This window comes from Physeter macrocephalus, chromosome 21 (genome assembly GCF_002837175.3).
Source record: "Physeter macrocephalus isolate SW-GA chromosome 21, ASM283717v5, whole genome shotgun sequence".
Classification (NCBI taxonomy): domain Eukaryota; kingdom Metazoa; phylum Chordata; class Mammalia; order Artiodactyla; family Physeteridae; genus Physeter; species Physeter macrocephalus.
In genome coordinates this window covers 81919760-81926966 of record NC_041234.1, presented here as the reverse complement: position 1 = coordinate 81926966, position 7207 = coordinate 81919760, and positions in this window count along the sequence as shown.

Here is a 7207-nt window from a genome sequence, read left to right as displayed (position 1 = left end):
GTCGATAGACACTTAGGTTGCTTCCATGTCCTGGCTATTGTAAATAGAGCTGCAATGAACATTTTGGTACATGACTCTTTTTGAATTATGCTTTTCTCAGGATATATGCCCAGTAGTGGGACTGCTGGGTCGTATGGTAGTTCTATTTGTAGTTTTTTAAGGAACCTCCATACTGGCTGTATCAATTTACATTCCCACCAACAGTGTAACAGGGTTCCCTTTTCTCCACACCCTCTCCAGCATTTATTGTTTCTAGATTTTTTGATGATGGCCATTCTAACTGGTGTGAGATGATATCTCATTGTAGTTTTGATTTGCATTTCTCTAATGATTAATGATGTTGAGTGGCTCTGTTTTTTTTTTTTTTTTTTTGCGGTACGCGGACCTCTCACTGTCGTGGCCTCTCCCGTTGCGGAGCACAGGCTCCGGACGCACAGGCTCAGTGGCCATGGCTCACGGGACTATCTGCTCCGCGGCACGTGGGATCTTCCCGGACCGGGGCATGAACCCGTGTCCCCTGCATCGGCAGGCGGACTCTCAACCACTGCGCCACCAGGGAAGCCCAGCAGCTCTGTTTTTAATCAGGAGTACACTGGACACTAGCAGCACTTGGGCATACATTGCTATGGGCTCAACTGGTCTGGGTAAATCCGCTGGGAAAGGGAGATTGCAGTGTGGGCCAAGGGCTAGTGAAGGAGTAGATGAATGGACAACAAGACAAACAGAGATATCAGGAGTCTGACTGGGCCAAGAGTCAGCAAACTACACAAATAGGCAACAGGTTGTCAGAGAAGCAGAAAGACACCAGGTCAAAAGGAAGGCAGACACAATGGTAGCCTGAAGTCCACGGAAAATAATCTGAAATAAGGAATACCACTAGAGTCAAGGGGACAGGACAACAGAAAATAGGAAACATTGTTGAAGGACACGATCAGTAAAACTATCCCCCCCCCCACTTCTTGTCCGTTCTTGGGCATCTGAGGTATTAGCGTTGGAGTGAACCCTGAAAGTGGGAACCAACAGTTAACAGCAGAGGAGAGTTCACGGAATCTGCAGTAGAGCCTAATGGATAAATCCCAGCAGATGCACAATAGAAATATGAACCTTTTTATCCTGTTGCAGCTGCTGATTACTCATATCTCCCTCACAGTACCTGATATTAGTAACAACTTACACACAATAATCACTTAATAATAATTCATGAAAAGTTTAAAGGTCTTGTGTATTAGCTTATGGTCTATTTCAGAGTAAACGCAAATAGTTTATTATTTTGCTATTAGCACTATTGCCAACGTTTAAACTCATAATAAAGACTGTATTCACTAGATAAAGAAAACTATCAAAATGGAAACAGAAGTGTTATTGTCAAAATGATTAGTCTGCTAATTGCTAATAGACATCTGTGATAAATTCAACATCAGCATTCAACAGGCAATTCATTAGTAAAGTTGTAGAAATTTGAGTTAACCTTCTCTACCAGTTATTAAATTGCTTCTAAAGGAACATCATTTTATGCTTTTAAAATGACAACTTTCCATAACACTTTGTGGCAGCGCTGGTGAACTTTGCTAAACTATTTTAAATTGCTCTGAAGGTTGAAGTGCATGACTTTGTATGGTAACCAGCATTATATACCTTGTATGAAAGTGCTTTTATGTTTCCTTGTATGGCTTTCAGAGAGCCATAACTTACAGAGATAATTTTAGATTGTTTTTAAAATTTTACAGTTAAGTAAAATTAGTCCTAGAACGATAAATACCCATCAATGAAATTTCCCAGTTAAGTCTTAAGGTAATTTTCTGAGGAGGGGGTGAGTGGTCTAGTACTTATTCAGTGTTTTTAAAATTTTGTCTGTGGAATACCTACATTAGACTCACTTGGAAGTTTATTAAAAGTGAAGATTCCTGGGTCCTACTACCAGTCAGCCTGAATCAAAATTGGAGGAATATATATAGGAATTCACATTTTAAATAGCTCTCCAGGTAATTCTTACACACTTTACAATTTAAGAACTTTAGTTCGTACAAGTTGTACATGATGAATAGTACGATATCTAGTTGTAGTTTTTTAAAAAATTAATTAATTTATTTTTGGCTGCGCGCGGGCTTTCTCTAGTTGCGGTGAGCAGGGGCTACTCTTTATTTCAATGTGCGAGCTTCTCTTGTTGCGGAGCGTGGGCTCTAGGCACTCGGGCTTCAGTAGTTGTGGCGCGTGGGCTCAGTAGTTGTGGCTTGCGGGCTCTAGAGCGCAGGCTCAGTAGTTGTGGCGCACGGGCTTAGTTGCTCCGTGGCATGTGGGATCTTTCCGGACCAGGGCTCAAACCCATGTCCCCTGCATTGGCAGGCGGGTTCTTAACCACTGCGCCACCAGGGAAGTCCTAGTTGTAGCTCTGACAGATTGACTGCTGTCATTTTATTTCAACCTCATCGTGCTTCAGCTTCCAATCTATAAAGGTCTGATGTTTTATTTGTACTTTAGGTGGTTCTCTGAACATTTCTGAAGTTATCTTAAAAACCAAAAGGTTGTGCAAGTGCTGACACTGCAACGGCTAGCATTATATCCTCAGGAAAATAATAACCTCTCCTGGACATTTTCTTCTTTTACACAATGAAAGAGGTTGGGTTAAAATTTATCTATCAAGTCTTTTCCAGATCTGCCATGCTAGAACTCTATGAAAATGAAAGTTGTTTCAAAACTCTCAATTTTTAATTTTTCCTTATCAGAACAATGGAAGAGGGAGCTGCATCGAGAGCAGATGAAACTATAGCACCTAGATAGGAGGTAAGTTCAAAGTACTGGGTGAAGCTTGATCTCTAATAAAACTAACAAGTGCTTGAAACAGGACTATATACCAGTGGTTTTCAAACTTGTCTGCACATTAGAATCATCTGGGGGAGATGTTGACTCTCTTGACGCCCAGGCTACACTCCAATCAGAAACCTGGGGTGGGGGTGGCACGTAGGCATAGTAATTTTAAAAAATTTATTTATTTATTTATTTTTGGCTGCGTTGGGTCTTCGTTGCTGCGCGTGGGCTTTCTTTTTTTAGTTGCGGTGAGCGGGGTCTACTCTTCATTGCCGTGCGCGGGCCTCTCATTGCGGTGGCCTCTCTCGTCGCGGAGCACCGGCTCTAGGCGCACGGGCTCTAGAGTGCAGGCTCAGTAGTTGTGGCGCACGGGCCTAGCGGCTCTGCAGCATGTGGGATCTTCCTGGACCAGGGCTCGAACCCATGTCTCCTGCATTGGCAGGCGGATTCCTAACCACTGCGCCACCAGGGAAGCCCAGACATAGTAATTTTTAAAACTCCCCAGGTGATACCAATATGAAGCCAAGTTTGAGAACCACTGCTATGTTTCAAACATTTAATACTACTGGACTTTTTCAACTACTCGTACCTTAATAAATATTAAGTATCTTAGCAAAGGTACACATTATTAATTAAGGCATAGAGAAGTGAATCACTCATCTCTTAAGCAAGGAACATTTCAATTTTTTCCATATGATTGAATAACAGCTATGGCAAACCTACCATTTAAAGATGACGAGGACTTCCCTGGTGGCGCAGTGGTTAAGAATCCACCTGACAATGCAGTGGACACGAGTTTGAGCCCTGGTCCAGGAAGATCCCACGTGCCGCGGAGCAGCTAAACCCGGGCACCACAACTACTGAGCCTGCGCTCTAGAGCCCGCGAGCCAAAACTACTGAGCCTGCGCTCTAGAGCCCGCATGCCATAACTACTGAAGCCCGCGTGCCTAGAGCCCATGCTCTGCAACAAGAGAAGCCACCACAATAAGAAGCCCGCACACCACAACGAAGAGTAGCCCCCGCTCGCTGCAACTGGAGAAAGCCCGCACGTGCAGCAACGAAGACCCAACACAGCCAAAAATAAATAAATAAATTTATTAAAAATAAATAAATAAAAAATAAAGATGAGGAAGTACAGGGCTGTGTTTCTAATAGAATACGGGTACCCCTTGATTATTCATAGCAAACTTCCAATTCTGCCTTGGGTGACTCTGACTTGGTGTATGTTCAAAAGAAATTAATTTTAATATTAGCCCAAGCCAAATAAAAAAAAAATAGTCACAAGGCCATATCCAGCTACAAAGGAAGCAAGGAAAAGTATTCTTTATTCTAGGTAGCCATGTGCTTAGCTAAACATGGAGAGAACTATTACTATAGAATAGGTATTAGGGTACAGCTAGCAGTCTCTGCTAACCTTCTTATAATCCATTCTCCTTCCAGGAGGCAGTGACCACTCTAAAACATGAATCGAATCAAGGCATATCACTGGCCACAAACCACTTAATGGCTTCCTAGTGCTCTGAAGATACATACTAAAATCCTTACCATGGACTATAATGCTCTGTGTAATTTGCAAGAGCCTTTGTCTGTCTGTTTGTCTCGTCTTGTATCCTACTTTCTGCACTCCAGCCATGTCAGTTCTCATTCAAGTCCTCAAGCACACCTTGTGCTGCAAGGCCTTTTCACCTCAAGCTCACTTCCTCAGGAAAAACTTTCCCAATGCCCCCCCGCCAGCTTCCTTTGTGAAATTTATCTTATTTACTTGTGCAATTATTATTATTTTTTTTGTGCAATTATTTGAATGTCTTTCTCCTCCACAACACTGTAAGCTTTATGACAGTAGGGGCCATGTCTGTTTTTGCTTGTATTTTATTGTGTTCCTAGTGCAAACCCAGTGCTTGCCATAGAGTGGGCATTCAAATACCTTGGATATATGCTGCAATAACTGGGCTCATTATTTTATGAGCCCCAGGACTTAGAGAAGTTTATCTCACAGTAATCTACTAGCTGAAAATTTATTATTATTCAAACGTTTTACTTTGTGCTCAAATTAGAGTTTAAAGAAACAGACATTGGAGTTATAAGCCCAACCTTAAGATTTAATCGCCTTAACAATTTTACATTAAATCATTTAGTCTTTTTCTGTTTCAGTTTCCTGTCTACAAAGCAGATATTAAAAACCTTGTTAGGGGCAACTCCTAGATCTTAAGCGACTAGAAGTCACATGCAATAATCTCAGAATAGCATCAGAAGTACTCAAATTTTTAAAAAAAGGTTACTTGATTTTCAATGAAAATGTGCATATGATTAAAAACAGCTAAAATATTTCAGATTTCTGTTTTGAAAAAAAATACATATATGTATCAATCACTGAAAAGGCAACAAATTGGGAAGAACATTAGCAATAAAAATAACTGGGATTTAAATATTTCAATTTTTTGTGTTATAATGAGCTGCTATAATTGATAATGGTCTAATCATAACTTTAAAATGTTCTTCATAGAAAACCACATTTTCCTGACACACATGATAATAACACAAAGACATTTTTACTGTTCTAATAACTATATTAACATACCAAAAGAGTCATACAACTGGATGGGACCATTATTTTGCACATTTTACAAATAAGAAAACTAGGGCCAAGCAGTTTAAGTGGCTTTCCTTAAAGTTCCACAGGGATTTAGGGAAAGACCTGTGGCTAGCTTTAAATCTGTTTTTTCAAAATCTACTTTTTATTTCTTTAGTATAAAGGAAAGCAAAAACTTACGGCTAGAAGTGGTATCAACATAACAATGTAAGAATGAGGGATAATATTTAGTGGGTGGTGTGACCTAGACCAAGAGATAAGTTTTTATCTAATGTTTCCATTTTGGAGATGTGACACTAATGTAATATGACTTGACTCAAATATAATCTCAATTAACTGAAATCTTCAGATAATCTCCAAATCTAGTTTTACGTATTCATTTTAACCCTTTTCCCTAAAATTTCCTTACTAAAAACAACTGATTACTGAAATAAGCTGTACTGAGTAATACATATTTCACCTCCCATCAATTTACCTGCAAATTCATGGGTAGCAATGCTTAAAAAAAAAAAAGGAACTGTACCTGAAAAGGTAACTAGTAAAATAGCAACCAGCTCAATTATAAACCATATAAATGACTTCAGAATAATAGAATTGGTTATAATCTATAGTCCATGTTGGCAGAAGGTATCTAGCTAAAAACATCAAATATTATTAGTGTCACTAAATAAGGGTTTTAAATTTTTTAAAAGTCCTTGTCTTAATATGAATAAAATTAACGCAGGATAATTCCAACAAAGAAATAAAAGTGGCAGGATAAACATGTACTCAGATTCTTCTTTTAATAGTTTATCAAAGGATTTCAATGTGTAGATCTCATGTACCATCTAAAATTAGAAACTCCAGTGAAAGATTGTGGTCTTGTGGTAGACTATGTAATATTTCATAATTTACTAACTGATTTGTTAATATAAAAGTGACACCACAGTAGTATATTTGTGTGGCTTTGGAAAGAATCAACACATATTGTCACTTGAAGATAAGGTCTTCTGATGTAGTTTGCTATTTTTCTTAGGAAACTGTCACACTAGCTATCCAATTTTGCCATAAACTGGAAATGTGGACACAGATGTTTAACTCCAAATTTGGATAGAAACATTACTATAATATAAAACAAATTGCCATGGAAGTTGTTTTCAAAGATCCTAAATCTTTTTTAATTAATTAATTAATTAATTAATTAATTAATTTTTGGCTGTGTTGGGTCTTCGTTGCCGTGCACAGGCTTTCTCTAGTTGTGGCGAGCGGGGGCTACTCTTCGTTTCGGTGCACAAGCTTCTCATTGTGGTGGCTTCTCTTGTTGTGGAGCACGGGCTCTAGGCGCCCAGCCTTCAGTAGTTGTGGCACACGGGCTTAGTTGCTCTGTGGCATGTGGGATCTTCCCGGGCCAGGGCTTGAACCCGTGTCTCCTTCATTGGCAGGCAGATTCTTAACCACTGCGCCACCAGGGAAGCCAAAGATCCTAAATCTTAATAATGAGTTCATATTTCTCATTCAATATAAGAACAGAAATTACACCTGTTAAAGTGTGTAGTTTTGCAATCTCGGCCTGAGGTTTTTTAGTCAATAGCCATTTAAGTATTAATTTTTTCCCTTCTCCAAATTTTATGAGGCACTAAAACTGAATTGCCTGTTAAAGTTTATAATAGCTTAATACGAAAGCCCAGATTCTGTTTGATAAACAACAGTTTTCAACCCATATGGAAGAATCATATTGGCTCATTTAGCAAGCACGTGTAGGTCTAACATAGGCCAAAAATATGAAGGAAAAACATCAAATACATTCAAAATGATAGGTTTTAACTCCTTTAA